Source organism: Benincasa hispida, chromosome 12 (genome assembly GCF_027475165.1).
Source record: "Benincasa hispida cultivar pf3 chromosome 12, pf3_genome.v1.1, whole genome shotgun sequence".
NCBI lineage: Eukaryota > Viridiplantae > Streptophyta > Magnoliopsida > Cucurbitales > Cucurbitaceae > Benincasa > Benincasa hispida.
In genome coordinates, this window is record NC_143489.1 from 40,176,459 (window position 1) to 40,198,612 (window position 22,154).

General features: G+C 36.1%; 1 long non-coding RNA gene across 1 annotated transcript; it reads right to left on the reverse strand.

Annotated features, from left to right (window-relative positions):
* Positions 1-20,927: 20,927 nt before the first annotated feature.
* On the reverse strand, positions 20,928-21,907 carry LOC150031990 (uncharacterized). The gene is made up of 2 exons (XR_016524980.1): positions 21,597-21,907; positions 20,928-21,253 (listed from the first exon to the last, which is right to left on the reverse strand). It is a non-coding gene; the product is annotated as an uncharacterized LOC150031990 (long non-coding RNA).
* Positions 21,908-22,154: the final 247 nt, after the last annotated feature.

The following is a 22,154-nucleotide window of genomic DNA, read 5'->3' on the forward strand; positions in this document are numbered from 1 at the left end:
TAAAAATTTTAGAAGCACGGGTGAAGGCTTTAGATCAAAACCTAGCTCAAATCAAGGGACTCTTAGAAGTGCAAAGAAACTTCATAGACACTACACGCTCGGGTCGGCCTCATTCTTCTAAGGAAGAGGTAGAGCAAAATCCAAGAAATTGCGAGAAGTAAGAAAAATGGACCAAGATTTAGCTCGGATTCCGAAAAATTCAATGAGACAAGACCTACTCGAGGAAGAACCAAGGGGTACAACCAAGGAAACCTGCACTTTTGATAAAGATGGTAGTTCTTAGGAAAAAAAAAATATGAGAAAATCTAACATCCAAAGCTAGAAACCACATAAAAGACAACTTTAAAACAAGAATCAATTGAGGCAACAGAAAAGGCCGAAAGAGACAACAAAGTCCACAAGGTTCACTTCTCCATTAGAAGTCGAGACCAAGGCAAGCTTAGGCTAGACCGTGGTCAAAGTGAGAAATCGAGGCCAGGGCAAGGCTGAGGTGAAAAACTTGGGCCAGGTCGAGGCCAAAGTGAAAATTCAGGCCAGGTCAAGGCTGAGGTGAAAAACTTGGGCCAGGTCGAGGCCAAAGTGAAAATTCAGGCCAGGTCAAGGCTAAGGTAAAAATTTTAGGCCAGGTCGAGGTCGAGGTGAAAAGCTTAAGCTAGGCTAAGGTTGAGGTGAAAAATCTAGGTGAGGCCAAGGCTGAAGTGAGAAATCCAGGAAAAGCCAAGTCCAAGGTGAAAAGCTTAGGCCAGGGCGAGGCCAAAGTGAAAAATTTAGACCAGGCTGATGCCAATAAGGAAAACTCAGGCCAAGTGGAGGCTGATGGAAGTTTAGGCGAAACCAAAACTGAAATGCACCCACGAGGATATGAGGTCAACCAAAGGGGATAACCCACAGAGGCCTTAAGATTCGTCCCTCTCATATCTAAAGAAAAAAAAAAAGCGAACATTGGTCTAAGCTGAGAATTAAGCAGAAGGCAAGGTTGCTTACCTTCATTAGAGAAAATGCATATGTGTTTTCTTGGTCACATGAGGACATGCCAAGAACAGATCCTAGTGTAATAGTATGCAGATTGAATGTTAATGGAGATTTTAAGCCCATAAGACAAATATGAAAAGTTTTTAATCAAGAATGGAATGAAATGATAGCTGACCAAGTTGAAAATGTTCTCAAGGCAGGTTTCATCAAAGAACTATCTAAAGTGGCTTTCTAATGTAGTGATAGTTAAGAAACCAAATGGAAAATGGCAAATGTATATTGATTTCACTTATCTAAACAAAGCTTGCCTCAAAGACAGTTTCCTCTTCCAATAATAGACCAGTTAGTGTATTCCACAACAGGTTACGAGATATTATGTTTTATGGACGTGTACTCAGGTTATAATCGAATCAAAATGCATGAAGAAGATCAAGAGAAAACTTCTTTCATCACTAATAAAGGTTTTTATTATTATAAAGTCATGTCATTTGGCCTTAAAAATGCAGGGTCCACGTATTAGAGAATGATAAACCACATATTTTCCCCTCTCATTAGGAAAAATATGGAAGTGTACGTGGACGATATGCTAATAAAAAGTACCAAGGCAAACCGGCATGAGGCCGACCTGAATAAAGCTTTTCAAGTACTCAGAAAATACAAATGAAGTTAAATCTAGAAAAATGTGCCTTCGGAGTAACGTCAAGAAAGTTTCTAGGTTTCATGGTTCACCAAAGAGGTATAGAGGCCAATCCGGACAAAATTTAGGCTATCATAGAAATTTCATCTTCAACGAACCTCAAGCAACTTCAGAGCCTCAATGGAAGAATAACATCACTTAATAGATTTGTAAGCAGAACCACGAATAGGTGTTTGCCTTTTTTTCAAAGTTCTAAGAAAGGAGACTCAATTTGAATGGACCGAGGAATGTGAGAAAACTTTTAACCACTTAAAAGCATACTTGAGATCAGCTCCCCTTTCTTACAAAAATCATTCCATGAGATGAGTTACTACTCTACCTAGCAGTCTCACAATGAAAGAAGAAAAAGGACTCAAGCGACCAATTTATTATACGAATAGAGCAATGGTGGGAGCTGAAACCAGATATCCTCAAGTAGAGAAACTCACCCTTGTATTGATCACTTCAGCAATAAGATTACACCTATACTTTCAGACGCATAAAATTACCATCTTGACTAATTTCCCTTTGAAGTAGATGCTACAAAGACCAGAGGCATCAGCATGACTTATGAAACAGGCAATAGAATCCAATGAGCATGATATCCACTACAAACCAAAAACATCAATGAAAGGTCAAGCCATGGTAGATTTTATAGCATAATTAACTATAAAGGATGTAGGACAGGATAAGGCCATCTCAGGATAAGTCAAAGCTGAAACCAAAGCTAAAGTGAACTCTCTCCAATCAGCTACTTCTAAGATCCCATGGATATTGTTCGTGGTTCAGCAAATGCAAAAGGATGTAGGATAGGATTGCTATTTGTATCCCCTTGAGAAGAACATCTAGAACACGCATTGAGATTCAGTTTTCGGGCTTCAAATAATAAAGCAAAATATGAAGCCCTCCTCACAAGATTAAGAGTTGTAAATGGGTTGGGCATTTTAAATTTTTTAATATTAAGTGATTCTCAGTTAATTGTAAAGTAAATAACAGTCGAATATTAGGCCAAGGATCAGAGAATGGCAGTATATCTATCTAAAATCAAAGAAATTTTAACCTCATACTCGAAGTAAGAAATAAGGTGGATCCTGAGATCACAAAATGCAAGTGTAGATTTCTTAGCCCAATTAGCAATAGCCTATGAAAAAGAATTGAATAAGACAACATCAATAGATGTTTTGCACCAACCAGGCATCGCAGAGGAAGAAACTTCAAAAGAAGAGAATTCTGATTATAAGGAAAGTTTGTAAAGGTATGTGATCAATGTCAACATTTTGCGTCGATTTCGAGACAGTCACCAAAACCATTGACTAAAATCACAAGTCCATGGCGATTTGCACAATCAAGAATAGATCTCATGGACCACTTTTCCAGGGCAAAGGGCAAGTGAAGTTTGCAATAGTAATAGTAGATTATTTTATAGAGTGGGCCGAGGCAAAGGCACTAGTAACCATAACCAAGAAGAAAATAAATAGCTTTATCTGGAAAGACATTATATGTCAATTTGGAATCCCAAATGAAATAGTAACTGATAATGGGAAGCAATTTGATAATGTCGCGTTCAAAAAATTATGTTCAGATCTAGGGATCAAACATCATTGTTCTCGCATATAATGTACAGATGATTTGTTTATTTAATAAAACTTTTAGCATTTTATTTGACAAAATTTGTAGCATTTTATTCGACATTTAGTAGCATTAACCCACAAAATCAATAAACTAACATATGAGGTTATCTTCTGTAGCTTAAACATGTATGTAGAGACATACAAGTGGATCATATTTAAGTTATAACCTAAATGGTCTGTAGTAGATGGATAAGGTTGGATACCTTATCCTGGTGACACCACGAATACGACCCGCTTTGTAGATGTTACAATTGTTGTAAAGTGCTACAAATGATATCATCCCTATCATTCATGTAGAGACATGTATGAAGGAACCGTGAAGTTCCATTGTGGAAGCAGAATCGTCCCAATTTTTAGATTTACATAGAAAAGAAATTTAACAAGACACAATTATGCAAATTACAGAAATTTTATAGCATGCAATAGAAGAGGGAAAAAATAGAATTAGCATATCAAGAAAACATACCCTTGAAGAACAATTTCTGCGTGTGGTTCCTCTTGTCCCAATTGGTCATGAACATGCTTGGAAACATGAACTCCAAAAATTGCAACAAACCAAAATGACTACTACCACAAGAGAGTCCTTTGTATTCTCAGTAAGAGATGAGAAATACAGGAGGTGTGAGCTCTGTATTTTTTATATGAGGAAAGATGGATTTTAGAGAGAGAATTTCTTTTTTTAAGGAGATATTTGAAAACAACCAAAGAGTGTGAATGTTTTTCACACAGTCTGTTAAAAATTATGTGAAGAAGATGATGGCCTCCATAAATTACAACCACCCTACTCATCACGTATTCCAAGAGAGAATTATGGGGAGGGAAATTATTTCCCTCCTTTTAATTTTGAAAATTATAATTAAAATCAAATTCATTTTAATTTTTATATATATATCGTTGGGGATGATGCCCTAAATTCTCGTGTCCTGTAGTTTGTAAACACATTTTGAACAAACGTTTGTGATGCATAATATATGATATTTTCTTCACTTATTGCCTATGAGCATTGAATGTTTTATCTGCTTTACCACAAACCAATAAATTAAGATCCCTAGTTGTCGTTTGTAACTTAAGCATGTATGTGAAGACATACAAGTGGATCATGTCTTAAGTGATAACCAAAATGGTCTATAGTATATGGATATAGGAGGAAAACCTTATCCTGGTAATGCTACGGATGCGGCCCGTTTTGTAGAATAGTTACAAGTGTTGTGACTTGCTACAGATGGTTTGATCCTGATCATTCATGTGGGGACATGCTAGCGAGGGCGTCCTATACAAAGAGTTTGTATAAGACCTGACCACAAAGTGTTATAGTCTTGTTATATAACGTCATTCATGACATAGACTTCACTTCACTAGGATGACCATAGGTAACATGACCTCAACCTTGAGTGAGTTGGGAACTTCTGTCTTTGAGGGCGGTTCTTTGATTTGCATGGGTGTGAATGGCCAGATCGCCGACTCAAACCTACCACTTTGGGGATTCTTCTGATTTAGGAGATGGGAACTCAGCTATACAAGATGGAATTCACTCCTTCCCCGAAGTAGGAATAAGTAGATAGATTGCTTCCTTAAAGACTGATTCCGGGGCTTAAACGATGTGGCGCCACACACCTTCTCATGGCTCAAAAGGTGTCCACACATAATAAGACTATGTTGTATTGTTCATTAGAGGGATCAGTGGTACTTAAGAAGTTAGATGTAATTATAGGGGCAAAACGGTAAATTGGCTCATCTGTACTTACGAGCATCTGTGAAGGGTTATCGTACTGTTGATTGGTTATATCCGATGGACATAGAAATATATCTATGGTGAGAATAGTTCAGTTGTCGATCTTTAGTGGGATGCCTGGTAGTTAACGAATGGTGGATCTCGTGGCTAAAGACTTTAGTCAGCTATTCACGTACCGTTGGAGCTTCAAGCCATAGGTCCATAAGGTCCCTTGGTAACTCAATGAATTCAAGTTGAGAATCAGTTTTTAGATCAATTTGAAGTGTTCAAATTGACAAGAGGGAGTTCGATTATATATGATATGATTGAACTGGTTAATTATATATGATATAATTGACATTATGTATGAGATACATTATTTGGAGGAAAATGGTATAAATATGATTTATATCTAGTAGAGGAGAAAAGACTAGGATTCATATGTTGTATTTGATGTGATATTAAACCATAGGTTAATGAATATAATATGATTATAATTATTATTTTTTTGGACAATTATGGGATAATTGTGCCACGTTTTCTTCGTAACATGTGATAGTGGGAGGTTTCATTCAGTTTTCGTAACCGAAGAATAAAATGAAAATTATTTTCATTTTGCAAAGAGATCGGTCATTCACTCACATTTAGTGTATACAGTCTATCACATAGCAAACCGAGAGACTACACGATAGCTCAACGTTTCTACACGATCGTATACACACGCGCTTATTTCTAAATGATCGCATAGGATTTGTTAAACGATTGTCTAGCTCTTTCATAAACAATCACCACCCGAGCGTTTACTAAACGATCATCTATACGATCGCAACCTATTTACTAAACGATCATGTACCGCTTCTTAAAAGATCAAGCATCGTTTATACGATAGACATCAGCCTTCTCCCACTTTCTTGGTCGTGATATACGATCACTTCTTCCTTCCCTCTGCAAAATCCAATAGAGCCCACACCTCTTGGATTCTCAAACCGAGAATACCTAGGGTTCTAAGTGGTGGTGTCATCCACAACAATTTAATGATTAAACAGTGCAAAAATGCACCCACCAAGAATGTAAATGTAATTTCGTTGCAACATATGAAATTGGAGAATCAGAACCTGGCTCTGATAATAATTGAAGGATCTCTTAACGAAAAGTTCCATGAGCACGTTCGGATCGCTCCAATTTCACCGTGACCGAAATACATCAAATACATTCAAACGCATAATTATGCAAACAAACAGTAATTAACAGTATGCTTTGAACAAGAAATAACAAGGGAGAGAGTTCTCATACCAGTTAAAGACGGTTTTCTAACTATGGAACTCAATACAGCGGAAGACCTCTACCCGATCAACCAACGCCCAGCAGATGCGTCGACTACAGCAACACGAACAATCGCAAACACACGAATGCAGTGGGGATGACACCACCAGAAAGGACTCCCAGGTATTCTTGAAGTGAGAACCCAAAGCGTGGTCTTCGGTGAGTTTGGTAGAGGTAGGAGGAAGAACTAATCGTGTAGGCGATAAGCAAGTGGGAGAGTATATGAAGTTATCGCATAGCAAAATGCTTATTGCTTAGAAGAAACTACACGATCGTGTAGATTTTACTGAATGATCATTTAGGAAAGCTAACCAATCATTTAGGACTTAGTGTGCAATCGTTTAGGCGCTAGGTAGGCGATCATTTAGGCACGATGTATGCGATCGTTTAGGCGTTGAACGACTATCGTATAGGCTCTCGACGTTAAGCGATCGATTACGTTTTCACACCAGCGTAAACCTTCTGATCTTTTTTGAACTTTGAACCCTTCAAAATGAAACAAATTTCATTTTTATTCATCGGTTACAATAACCGACATTGTTCCCCACTAACGCACGTCCGAGAGAGATTTTAAGTTAATTATCATATAATTAACCAATTAAATTAATAATAAATATAATCATATTATAGTTTTACCCTATAGTTTGATATCACATATCTACTATAATAATTTCTCCTCTACTTGATATAAATCATATTTATATCTAATTTCCTCCAAAATAATGTATCTCATAATTTAGCCAATTATATCATATATAATTAACTAGTCCAATTATATCATATATAATTAACTAGTCCAATTATATCATATATAATCGAACTTCCTCTTGTCAATTTGAACATTTCAAATTAACCCAAACACTGATTCTCGACTTTATCCAAGTTACCCAGGGGACCTAATGGACCTGTGGGTCGAAGCTTCAACGGTCCGTAAATAGCTGACTAAACTCTTTAGCCACGAGATCCACCATCCGTTAACTGTCAGGCATTCCACTAAAGACCAACAACTGAACTCATCTTACCACAGATATATTTCTATATCCATTGCATATAACCAATCATGATACGATGACCCTTCACAGATGCTCGTAAGTACAGCTAGGCCAAATTATCATTTTACCCCTGTAGTTACATCTCACTCCTTAAGTACCATCGATTCCTCTAATGAACAATACAACATAGTCCAACTATGTGTGAACACCTCTCGGGCTAAGAGAATGTGTGTGGCGCCACATCGTTCAAGCCCTGGAATCAACCCTTAAAGGAGCTATCTATCTACTTTCTACCTCGGGGAAGGAGTGAATTCCATCTTGGTAGTTGAGTTTCCAGCTCCCAAATCAGACGAATCCCCAAAATGGTAGGTTTGAATCAGCAACCTGGCCACTTACCCATAAAAATCAAAGAACCGCCCTCAATGGCAGGAGTTCCCAACTCATTCAAGATTGAGGTCATGTTACCTATGGTCATCCTAGTGAAGTGAAGTCTCTGTCATAAACGGTGTTATATATGAGACGTTAACACTTCGTGGTCAGGTCTTATACAAACTCTTTGTATAGGACGCCCGCACTCGCATGTCCCCAACACAAATGATCAGGATCAGACCATCTGTGACAAGTCACAACACTTGTGACCATTCCACAAAGTGAGCCGCATTCGTAGCGTTACTAGGATAAGGTTTCCCTCCTATATCCATATACTACAGACCATTTTGGTTATCACTCAAGACATGATGCACTTGTATGTCATCACATACATGCTTGAGTCACATACAGATAACCAGGGATTTTACGTTTATTGGTTTTTGGTAAAGTAAATAAAACATGAAGCTGAGCAAAATACAAGATGTGAAGTAAATATCATATATTATACAACACAAATGTTCGTACAAACTGTTTACAAACTACAGGACGAGACTTTAAGGCATCAACCCCAACAAGGGGACTTTATGAACCTATAAATTAAAGCTCCAGTCGTACTTGAATAATTAATTAAACTCCTTTAATTGAGTTTAATTAATTATTCAACATCCATTAACTGCCAGTCACTCCTCTAAAGACCGACAACTGCACTCTTCGTACTACAGATATATTTCTGTGTCCATTGGGTATAACCAGTCAACAGTGCGATAACCCTTCACAAATTGTTCGTAAGTACAATTGGACCAAAATTACTAGTTTGTCCCTATAGTTACATCTAACTTCTTAAGTACCATTGATCCCTCTAATGAACAATGTCTTAGTCCAACTATGACCCAACTCCTCTCAGGCTAAGAGAGGGTGTGGCACCACATTGTTCAAGCCCCAAAATCAATCCTTAAGGGAGCAATTTATCTACTTACCCCGACATTAGGGAAGGACTAAATTTTGTCTTATGTAGCTGTGTACCCAACTCCTCAATCAAAAGAATCCCCAAAATGGTAGGCTTATTGAGTCAGTGAACTGGCCATTCTTACCTATACAAACTAAAGGACCGCATTCATAGGCAGGAGTTCACAACTCACTCAGGATTCAAGTCATATCATTTATGGTCATCCTGATGAAAGCTAAGTCTTAATCAATGGTGTTATATAATGAGAATAATCATTTCGTGGTCCGGTCTTATATAAATCCTTTGTATAGAATACCTCTACTCACATGTCTCCACATGAATGATTAGGATCAGATTATTTGTATCACTTTACAACAATTGTAACATTTATAAAGCGAGTCGTATTCGTAATGTCATCAGGATATGGTACCCAGCCTTATCCATCTACTACAGACCATATGTTATCTCTTAAACATGAATCCACTTGTATGTCTCTATATACATGTTTAAGATACAGAAGATAACGTTGGATGTTAGTTTATTGGTTTATGGGTTAATGCTACTAAATGTCAAATAAACATCTCATATTTTAATAAATAAATAAATTTTATTGTAAATTAATATTACAAACTATAGAACCCACGAGATTTAGGGCATCAACCCCAACAATCTGCCACTTGTACTAAAGCTAGTGGGGTGTACATCATAAAAGTCATCTAATATAAAAGTACACAAAACAGTAAACTAGGGCATAATATGCGTGCCTAGTACAAAATCTTCCACTTGCCCTAGACTAGTTGTGGCATGTCCTGTAGACCCATACTCTGCAGGTGACCCTCAAACACCTTAGCCGCGAGGGCCTTTGTAAATGGATTGGCAACATTGTGCTCCGATGCTATCTGCATGATAATCACGTCCCCTTGATACACAATCTCTCGGATGATATGATACTTCTGCTCTATGTGCTTCCCGTGCTTGTGACTCCTAAGCTCTCGAGAATTAGTCACAGCACCACTATTATCACAATAAAGAGTGATGGGCTTTGACATGTCTGAAACCACTTCTAGATCAGTCAAGAATTTTCTAAGCCACGCAAATTTCTTAGCAACTTCACAAGCCGCTACATACTCAGCCTCCATACTGGAGTCAGCAATTCACCCCTACTTGGTGCTTCTCCAGATTACTGCTCTTCCGTTAAGAGTGAATGTTGATTCTTATATGGATTTCCTAGAATCCTTATCAGTATGAAAATCAAAGTTTGTGTATCCTGTAAAGATCAGATCCTTAGAACCATACACAAGCATGTAGTCCCTCGTTCTCCATGGATATTTGAGGATATTCTTAACGGCGGTCCAATGATCAAATCCTAGATTAGACTGATATCTACTGTCTATCCCCACCACATATCAAATGTCAGGTCTAGTACATAACATTGCATACATCAGGCTACCAATAGCCGATGCATAGGGGATCCATCTCATTTCCTCAACTTCTTGAGCTGTCTTAGGACATTGTTCCTTAGACAATATAACTCCATTCCTAAAAGGGAGTAATTCTCTCTTGGAGTTCTGCATCGAAAACTTGAAAAGCATCTTGTAATTATACGATGCCTGAGACAGTGCTAACGTTTTTTTCTTTCGATCTCTAAAGATCTGAATACCCAGAACTAACTGCACCTCTCCCAGATCTTTCATTTGAAATTGGGTCGCTAGCCAATTCTTAATTTCAGTCAGTAGACTTACATCATTCTTAATTAGTAGGATATCATCTACATACAACACTAGAAAAACTACTAAATTATTTATGATTCTCTTGTATACACAAGATGTTAGGTTTTATGTCCTAAAACTCGTGGTTTGTAAACAATAAACTCATTATATAAATAAGGAAAGTTGTTATTGAAGTTTGGTTCAATAAAGTTGTATTTAATATATGAATTTATTATTTCATTTTAGAAATAAATCCAACAAACTAAAATATCCATGACTAATACATGAGTACTTGAACTTTATGTAGAGACATAAGAGTGGATCAGGTTCGAGTAAATAGTCTAAATGATCTATAATATATGAATAAGGTTAGATGCCTTATTCTGGTAACACTATCGGATGCCGCCCATTCTGTAGTTATTACAAGGAGTTGGAAAATGCACAAATGAAGTGATCCTGATTCGTACATATAGTGACATGAGGAGTGGGGGTGTCCTATGCAATGAGTTTACGCAAGATTGGACCAAGAAATAAGTCACTCTTACTTTATAATGTTATTTACTCTTTATGACTGACTATTTCAAACGATGACCTAGGTAACTTGACCTTAATCCTGAGCTAACTATGAACTCTTGTTTATTCGAGATTATTCTTAGAATTGCATTGGTGAGGGTTGGCTCAACAGTGTCAGCTCAATAAGCCTCCCATTTCAGGGGTAAGATTAGGTAGATAGTTGGGGACATAGGGTGCAAGATGGAATTCACTCCTACCCACTTTCATGGACAGTAAAGAGATTGTTCCCTTAAGTGTTGACTTTGGGTCGTGAAAAAAGTACCACACCCTCTCATTGATCCAAGAAGGACTCGGTTTGATGATCGGATCACAAATCAATTGTTTATTAGAGGATAAATAGGACTTAAGGAAGAAGAGGTAATTTTGGGAGTAAAACAGCCTTTTGACCCATCCGTTATTACGAACAACCTGTAAAGGGTTAACTTACTAATCATGGTTATATCGAGTAGACACAATATATCTACAGTGAGGGGAGTGTAACTACGGGCTTTAATGGAGTGATCCGGTAGTTAACGAATGAGGTTAATTCGGTGTAAAGAGTTTATCCAATTAATCTCGGATCATTGGAGTCCATGATCTATAGGTCCATTGGGTCCTCCTACTAGCTCACAAACGAATTAGCCTTAGAATAGCGTGATAATTGATTTGAAACGTTCAAATTAGAATTAAGGGAATTAGTAATTATATGTGATATAGATACACGTTTAATTTCGAAATTAAAGAAAATTGGAAAATCGATTAATATTTAAATATGATTTAAATATTAAATTCATGATAGTGAAATTGGTGATTAATTAATTTGATATTTGATATTAAATTAATTAGAATTAATTAAATTGTTTAATTAATTATTAATTATTAATTTTATTAAAAAATAATTATTGAATTAATTTTTGTAGAATTAATAAAAACTCAATTTTAATTAAAGAATTAAAATTGAAAAGTTAATTTTTAATTTTAATTTTGGAAAAGTTTCAAAATTGAAATAAAAAATTGGAAAATGAGAAAAGTTGGAAAAAAGGGAATTTCCCACTTCTTCATCTAGTAGGTTAATCACCAATCCATTACATTTCCAGCTCAAATTCTCAAGGTGGAGCTAGAATTCATGCAGGATGTTGATTTGCATGAAAGTAATGCAATATAACAATGAGATCTGAGTGAAAATCATGATGCAATCGGTTGCAATTTGCTGAGAAAAGTGGTTGAAGAAGGGTTCTTCACACTGCTGAAAAACCAGTTCTTCACCTCCAATTCCCCTAATCCAAGCTTGTATTGAGTCTCACAACTCAATCTAAGGCTCCAAGAGAATAGTAAGGAAGACCTTGTAATGGTTCACAATCAAAGGAAAAGGAGATTGCAGCTGAAGATCATGATTCAAGAGGTACTTCAAAGGTTAGTGTTCTATCTTTTTAGTTTATGAACATCTTGAATTTGAAGCCAAAATTAATGAATTAGAATGCTTAATGATCCTATTTTTCTTCCATTGCTTGTTTCTATATTCTAACACAAGGCTCATCAACATTCTGATCAAAGCCATAAGATGTAAGTGCAATATCAACCCTTATATTCTAAGATTGAGAAGCATGCTTCAATCCATAAATAGACCAATTAAGCTTGCAAACTTTTTGCTCTTAACCTTAGGTAATGAACCCCTCAGATTACTCCATATATATGATCTCCTAAAGATTTATATTCAGAAAAGTAGTCTTGACGTCCATCTGCCAAATCTCATAGTCATAATGTAAAGCAATGGACAGGAGTATCCGGATAGACTTCAACATGGAAACAGGTGAAAAAGTCTCCTTATAGCTGACTCCCTCAACTTGGGTATAACCCTTTGCCATAAGTCTAGCTTGAAGGTTTACACCTTCCCATCAGCACTCCGTTTTCTCTTATAGATCCACTTGCAACATATAAATTTAACCTCATCAAGTTGATCTACAAGATCCCAAACCGAATTGAAGTACATAGACTCCATTTCGAGATCAATAGTTTTGATCCACTCATCCTTTTCAATATCCTCCATTACCTTTTTGTAATATAGTAGATCCTCAACATCTCTGTCAACTACAATACCTAGGTTTTTGTTAAACTCATATAACGAACAGGAAGGTTCGAAAACCTCCCATTACATCGAGGTTCCCTCAACACTTGAGGTGAATTTGACCTACTAAATGATCCAACTTCAAAAACTCTTGTTGGGGTAGGTTCTTCAACAACTCTAGTTGAAGGTTCAATAGTTTCATTGGAAAGTTCATTCAACACAATCTTACTCGGGGTTGTTCCCTTATGTGGTCCTCTTCTAAAAAGGTAGTGTTTGTCAACACAAATACCTTATTATCCTTAGGATCGTAGAAGTAACCACTTCTCATTCTTTTAGGGTAACCTGCAAATAGGCACAATTTTAAATGAGGTTTCAATTTCTTAGGATTCTGAAATAGCATAAACTACCTTTATAACCATTTCATATCTTTAAAGGTGTTCCAGTAACACTTTTGGATCAAACACAAAATGTAAGTTTAGTATGTATTGCATAACCCCAAAATGAGTCTGGTATCAGCATAACTCATCATAGACTGAACCATGTCCTTGTTCAATTTCTCCTTTCTGATACTGCTAAGGTGTATCAGGTGCTGAGAGTTGGGATACAATTCCATATTCTATAAAATAGTCTTGGAATTTTAGATCCAAACACTCTCCATGCACCTCGATCGGATGGAAATGTTTTTTATGGAATATAAAAAACAACATGCACAGCGGAAGTAAGGATCAATAACGTTCTAATTACATAAAACTAAAAATAAGCATGCATAAAGGGTAAGAAAATACAACCTTTGTAGAATCCACCATAATATTCCTCTTCGTGCTCGATCGATACCACCAATGGTAAATCCTTGCTATTTTCCAGTTGAAGAACATGGTTGTGGGGTCGTTTTGTTAATGAACTAAATGGAATTTCACTCTAGTAAAGTGGAGAGTAAAGAGATTTTGGTGGAAAAGTAAAGTCAAAAGTCAAAAGTCAAAGAAGCATTAGTTCTTACATATTTCAAAAACCAAATTATTTAAAGACAAATTACATACAAAATCCTATCTCGCATGTCTCCACCTCAAACTCCACTAGTATGTAATCTTTAGGTGTCAAGTTTTGAAAGTGTCACTTGAAAGTCCACTTAGTTAGTGGGAAAATCCAACAATTGGATTTTTCCACTAACTAATTTAAAAAATAAATCAATCAATTTTTTTTATGAAAAAACATTTTCATAATTTAGAAAATAATTTTAAAACAAATTTAATATCACATATTAAATTGTTTTTGACACCTAACTTAGTTAATCACATTAATCAAGTTTAAAAAACACTTTCATACTAATGTTCAAGAATACTCTAAAAAAATAATTAATTAACGAATTAATTATTTAATTGTAAATTATATCTCATATAAAATAAAATTTTCTCTAAAGCCCGAATTTGAGCACTTCAAATTTTGTCCGTAATGAGCTAGCAAGGAGACCCGATGGACCTACAAATCATGGGCTCCAACGATCCGAGACTAACTGATCAAACTTTTTAACCTAGTTAATCAACATTCGTTAACTAATAGGATTGTTCACTATAGCCTGTAGTTGCACTCCCCTCATTGTAGATATATTATCTGTCCATTTGAAATAACCGTCATCGATAAGTTGATCTTTCATAGGTTGTTCGTAACCTCAACTAGGTCAAATACCGAAATACCCCTGAGTTACATCTTTTCTCCTTAAGTACCACTGTCCCTCTAATGAACAATTGATTTAGGATCATAATCACTAAATCCATTCCCTTTCAAGCTAACAAGAGGATGAGACCCCCTGTTCAAGACTCGAGATCAGCCTTTAAGGGAATAACCTTTCTACTATCCCCAAAATGGGTAGGAGTGAATTCCATCTTGCAAATTCTATGTCCCCATCCATCTACCCGGTCTTATCTCTGAAATGGGAGACATATTGAGCAGCGATGTTAAGGTTACCCTCACCTATGCAGATCAAGGGACAATCCCAAATAAAAGGAGTTAATAGACAGCTCAGGATTCAGATCAAGTTATCTAGGTCATCAAGAAGTGAAATTAATCAATGTTAACCGTAAACGATGTTAAGACGTAACAATGATTATTTCGTGGTCAGTCTTACACAATCTCATTGTGTAGAATACCCCCGCTCACATGTCTCTACATGAGTGAATTGATCACATTGTTTATGGCACTTTACAACATTTGTAACAATCATAAAGCGGGTTGTATTCCATAGTATCTACAGAAATAGGTACCCAACCTAATCCAAGTACTATAGACTGTTTAGGCTATTTTACTCGAAATTAATCTAGTTTATGTCTCCACATAAAGTCCAAGTATTCATGACAATAGCCAAGGGTTCGTAATTTATTGGATTTAGAGTTATAAAACAATCAACAACACTTATCTGAATAAACTTCATATATGTTTGTTGTTTACGAACTACGAGTTTTAGGACATACAACCTAACAGTTTTAATGGTTTTATTAAATGTGTTTTCAACTTCAGCCTTGTATTCCTTGAACTTGTCAAGGGCTTCAGACTTATATTGCATTAAATAAACATATCCATATCTAGAATAATCATCAGTAAAAATGATGAAATATTCAAACCCTCATCTTACCTTAACATTCATCAGACCACAGAGATCTATAAGTACAAGTTCTAAGGGTTCTTTCACCCTGTGACCTTTTTCAGTAAAAGATCTTTTAATCATTTTGCCTTTAAGGCATAACTCACACACAAGTAAAGAATTTTCTTTAAACTCACTTAGAAGTCCATTCTTGAATAATGCCTCAATCCTATTGAGATTTATGTGTTCTGATCTTATGTACTAAATCTGGTCATTTTCCTTAGGAGAAATTTTAAGTCTTTTATTCTGAGTTACTACAGTTTTAAACAATTCGATATTTATGAGGGCTTTAGTTGCTAACGGTCTTAGAACATAAACGAGATTTGCCAAACAAATATATACACCATTTTTGTAAACAAACACTTTATTTATATTAAATGAAACAAAATATTTTTGTTATAATAGGCACTTTACAGAAATAAGGTTCCTTTTCAAACTTGGAACCACATATACAATATCTAGTATAATATACGATTTCTGTAACTAATGTCGAAGTCTTCCCACTGTCGTAGCTGACACGACATGCCTAGTTCCAACATACATCATCATTTCCTTAGCCTTCAGTTACCGCCAGGAATTAATTTCCTAAAATGAAGAACAAACATGGTTAGTGGTGCCTGAATCTATTATCCAGACTGAACCATCATTCTCCACTAAACAAGTCTCCAGAATAAGTAAATCATATTTACCTTGCTTGACCTTCTTCTTTTCTGCCAAGTATTTGGATAATTCATCTTCCAGTGTCCCTCTTGATTGCAATGGAAACAAATTGCCTTTACAGCCTTGGCCTTCTTGCCCTTTTGGGCAGTAGCTGGTGGGTTAGCTTTCCTTTTTCCACCTTCTTCTTCTTCCACTTTTTTGTGTCGAAAGAAGAAAGCACAGACTTAGTTCTAGAACAATCCTCTGTAGAACTTCTTAGAGAACGAGGCAACATTTGTCTCACCCTTCTGTTCCTTGGATTTCATCACGGATTCGAAACTTTGTAGCTCGTTGAGCAAGGTGGTCAGGTTGTAGACAATCCTGTTCATAACAACATTGATACGAAACTGTAGGAAACTTTCAGGTAAAGATTCAAGGATGAAGCTAACCTAATTGGCCTCATCGATGACTGACCCATTCATCTCTGCCACGTTGAAGTGGACCATCATGTTGAGAACATATTCTCTAACAGATGCCCCAGTTGCATACGATACGATCATTGAAGATATTTTTCAGAGCGTCATGCCTGAGTTGTGCAGACAGTTATCCGAACATCCCCTGTAAGGACTCCATGATCTCACGGGCAGTGATCATGGGCTCATGCTTCTTGGCCAAGACTTCAAAAAGGCTTGCCAAAATATACGTTCAGGCCTTCTCATTTGCCCATATCCAATGCTCATATGCCTCCCGAACGTTTCGAGAAACATTTTGAGCTGGTACAAGAGGAAAATTCTCCACAAGGACAAATCTCATGTCATCAATGATTAAAATTGTGTTGGTTGTGTTTGTTCGTGTAGCGTAATTTTCATCGGTAAGTTTGTCGGCGGCGAGTAAATATGTTGCGTGATGACAGGAAATTGGAAGTCAATTTTACTCGACAACCAACTTCCCTTGGACGCGTTATGCGATGCATGTTCCTAAGATATGCATTGATAGTCATGCGTCGATGGTCATGCGTTGGAATGAAAAATGCGTTAATCGAATGTATGTGATGACCATGCGTCCTGCCACAAGTTTTCTTGCGTTAACACCAAATATAACATGAACACAAGCTTCTCGGGTAATCCGAGGTCGAACACAGGGACTTGTAACTATATGTTTGTGGTGATTGCGCATGCGGCGGTTGAATAAAAGAATGGAGGGGATGTTGCTATGTTAATGCTACTTCTACTCCTATCTATCAGACAACGCTATGAGAATATGCATGAAAGGTAGAGATGCAACAAACCTTGACATGAAATAAATGTATGGGAAAGTAGATAAAATGCGGAGATGTTTTCATTGCAAAACTTAAGAGTGATCGCAAGGGCAACCTTAATCAGCGTTAGACTATGCAATCATGTTACAACCATACACAGCAAGTCATTTTCTAATGGAAATTCGATGTCCTAATTCTAGGAGGCATGTGTTAAAAGCAAACTGTCTATAGAGCTTATTCCTAAGACTCTACTCTTATCCTATGCGATGATGAAAAATGCATGAAAGCAAGGTGACCGCATTCAATCGTATCCAGGATGCATGCGATGCGTTAATAACAAATAGTGCTCATTCCTAAGTGCCTATCTCTTGTATTATGTGTTCTAATCTGGCTCTCCCAAACCTAGATTCTGACCTAACCTTCCCAAGCCTAGATCTTGTCCTTAGACTACCCTCCCGAGTATCCCTAATGGAAGAATGAAGCATACATAATACAAGACAATCACATAAACTTTGCTGACCTAAGATTGTTACTATCCCTAGTGAACAATGTATACCTTGCTTAATACGTCCAAACACTTACCCTCTCGGGCAGTTGATTGTTGCTGACTTCACTCATAGACAAGTAATGTATTAGCCTATAGATAGGCGTTGCAGAAACTTCACACTAAGCAAATAAGATTACTCACATACTCGCACAACGCACACCTCTCGGTGGGTTGCTACATGCTTCATATTCCTAATCCACATGACTAAGTATGCAATACTCAAGCACTCCCATTAAGTGTTGCAATGAAAGTAAAGATGCTAAGCAAGAAGATGAAGATGAATTCGAAGGAATAGAGAAATGCATTGAAAACATATTATATTAATTTCTTGATTCCAAAATGTCATACAATACAATATAGAAAAAGAAAGGAAAAAGAAATGACTGCTGGAAGCAAAACTTTGCTTCCAGCGGATGATGCGCATTAAGGCTGCTGGTGGTGCCATGGATGGGCAAAGAAGCTGACTCTCTCGAGATCTAGCTCCAGTCGAACGCTCCGACCGTCACTCGGAATGGATGAAGGAGGTGAAGAACTCTCAGCGTCTTCTCACGCAGTTTTTCTGGATTACAAAGATCCGCCCTAGGTGAACCTCAGGCAAAAACCTTGGATAAAATGAATCTCAGCTCATCGACTTCTATTTATGAAGCTTGGATCGCTGACAGCATTAATTGGACTGCTCTGAGTCTGATGTTCGGTGCGTTCGTCCTTTCTGAACCTCTGCCACTAACGGCGTGGTAGGTGAAATGTCAACATCATCTTTGGATTTTCTCGAGGTAGATGTGTTGATGCGTTCATTCCACCTACCTTGCGTTGATCCCATTAGAATGTGTTGTCGCGTAGCCGTAATCATTCAATGGCTGCATTCGCTTAACACCGCAACTCTACATGATGACCGCAATCGCTTGACGAGCGTAACTCCCATGCGATGGACGCATACGGCTGATTACTGTAACATCCATGTGTTGATCGATGTGTTTGTCTTGCGATGGAGTGCTTCTCCGCATGCGGTCGTCTATGCGATGGTCTGGTTTCTGCGTTTACGTTCATCTCCCGCATTAGCTACAAAGATAGAATATTGAATGCATAATTAACGCAAAATAACGGGTTAGCTGAGTTTCTGATCGACGCAAGCTCATATTCTTGTGAATTCTTGTCATGATGGACGCATATTCTGCCTAACAACCATCATAATTCTAAGTAAAAGATCTAAGATGACATGCATGTCATCTTTGCGCAAGTCATTATGTAATTTTGCTAAAACATACAATTTATTTATATTGGTATTCAAGCATGACCCATTTGGAAAAACTAATCAAATTTAATAAAATAATTTAATGCACCATATGTGACATCTATTTTGTAATGATGTTTCAGTAAGCTAGGGTAAAAGCCATAGTAAGGTGATCAGGTACCTCTTCATTGAAATGAGACGATCTCAACCAATATACAGAACAACTTCTTGTTACTGTAAATATCATTCATCATTGTTCGATCTAGAAATTGTGAACTAGCTTAATGTTTTCTTGTAAGTGTAAACCCTCATTTTAGATTCTAGAATTCCACCCCAATGAGCCAACCATAGGGAAAAACCAATTGGGGGCAAAAACTACAACAATCCTTTCCATTTCTAGAGTTTAAGTAAAAAGTCATGCAAATGCCATCTGTAAGGGGACACAAGCAAAGGTGTCTTGAGGCCAAGCATGAAAATTTACTACAAACTAATGAGAGAGACCTTGGGATGTGTTGACACACGTTCTGCTCCCATTTACTATAAATACTCTCTCTATTCACCTTGGTATTGACCTATACAAACACCACCCGTAAAGGGACACAAGCAAAGATGTCTCAAGGCCAAGTATAGATCTCACGGTGTGAACTTTGAGGGAGAAACATGAAAAGGAAAAATGAAGTATCATATAGCTCATTTTCCTCCACTGAGTGTTTTACCTAGGGTTATTTAACTTAGAAAAATATGGCTATGTACTTTTACCAAGTGTTTGTTTAAATTTTCCCAAAAGTAACACTTACTTTGGATAGTTAAACAACTTTGATTAATGTTCATTAAATACTTTAATAAACTTTAATCAATAGTTGCATGCTTGTAGAAAATCTATCTAATTCACCTTTCTAGGTCAATTCCCAAATAGGGGGTGCTCCGTTTCCATCAACTTAAATACCCCAGCCTAGACAAAACTAGTCTTAGACAAAAAGGTCCCTTATAGATATGTTTGCTACAAATTTAATCTTTTAATTAAAATCAATTTAATCCTATTAAACTGATTAAAAGATTAAACTTATTTCTAATCTCATTAGAAATGTGATCTTAGGTCTATGTGAATCATGTTTTTAAATTATTTTAAAAAATGATTTTAACATGAGGTTTGCATGCAATTCTAAATTATTAATTATGATTTCTAATTTCATTTAATTATAACAATTATAAAATGAAATGGAATAAATTAAAACCAATCATTGCATGTGAAAGCATACTTTAGTAAATTATAACAATTATAAAATAACTTAAAGTAATTTCATGTTTCATGCAATCCCATTTCATTACTAAACATACATAACACTTATATACTAAAGTAATAAAGTAATTAATAACATACATTCATCCATACATTAAAACTATATATTATAATGCTTACAATATAAATGATGCATGACTATGTTACTAATACATGCAAACATATTTTATAACACTTATATTATATGATGCATGAGCATGCTATAAAAGTAAATCATGCAACTATATATTATAATATTTATAATATAAATTATGCATGAATAATGCATAACCTATGGTAGGAATTTTACTATATGGCATACATTATACATATATAAATAAAGTTAAACATACATCAAATGCATAATTTAAACCACAATTATTGGACCGGGATTTGACTCCTAAATAATTAATTAGATTAATATAACACGTATATTAATTTGATTAATTGAAAGCAACTAACTATAACATAATTAATAGCCAAACTGGTTCAAAACAGGTGAACCGAATCTTGAACCGCACGAACCAGATCACCCAGCACCCGAATCACCCTCGAACCGCTTGAACCAAGCAAACTGGATGCAACATTGTGACCTAGCGTTGTAACGCTATGGAAAAATTTTCCACTCGCCATTCGCAGCGTTGAAACGTTACTGTACAATAACCACTCTACAGTTGCGAATTCCATTGATCCTTCTCCAATTTGGGCCTCATTTTCTCTAGAAAAATACCGAAATGATCACGAACGACTCAAAACTTTCAAAATACAGATTCTATCGCAATTTATGTCAAAAAAATCAAAGAGCCTTTACAAACCAAATTGTAAAATAAAGCGATAAATCTAAAAAAATCCAATCCCGCAGACATCCAAAAATTGCAAACATTCACAAATCCATTCATCATTGAAGGAACGGTGAAGTTCCATTGCGAAAGCGGGATTATTCCAATATTTAGATTTACACAGAAAAGAAATTATACAAAACACAATTATGCAAATTGTAAAAGTTTTACAGCATGCAATAGAAGAAGAACAAATATAATTAGGGTTTCAAGAAAACTTACCCTTGAAGAATAATTTTTTCGTGTGGTTCCTCTCCTCCAAATTGGTCACGAACATGCTTGGAAACATGAACTCCAAAAATTGCAACAAACCAAAATGGTCACCACCACAAGAGTGTCTTTTGTATTCTCTATAGGGGATGAGAAATATAGGAGATGTAGGCTTTGTATTTTTTAAATGAGGGAAGATGCATTTTATAGAGAGAGATTTCTTTTTGTAGGGAGATATTTGAAAAAACCAGATAGCATGAATGTTTTTCACGCATTTGGTTAAATATTCTATGAAGAAGAAGATGGTCTCCACAAATTGCAACCACCCCACTCATCATGTATTCCCATAGAGGATTAAGGGGAGGGAAGTTATTTTCCTTCCTTTAATTTTGAAAATTAAAATTAATTTTAATTAAATAAATATTTTTTATATATATATACAGGACCTAGTTTTATATTATATTAAATAAATATAACTTATAATTTGTTTCTCTGTCAATAATACATGACATTTAATATAAATCACATTTATACTAAATTTAATTACATGAATCTCATCCATATAATTAA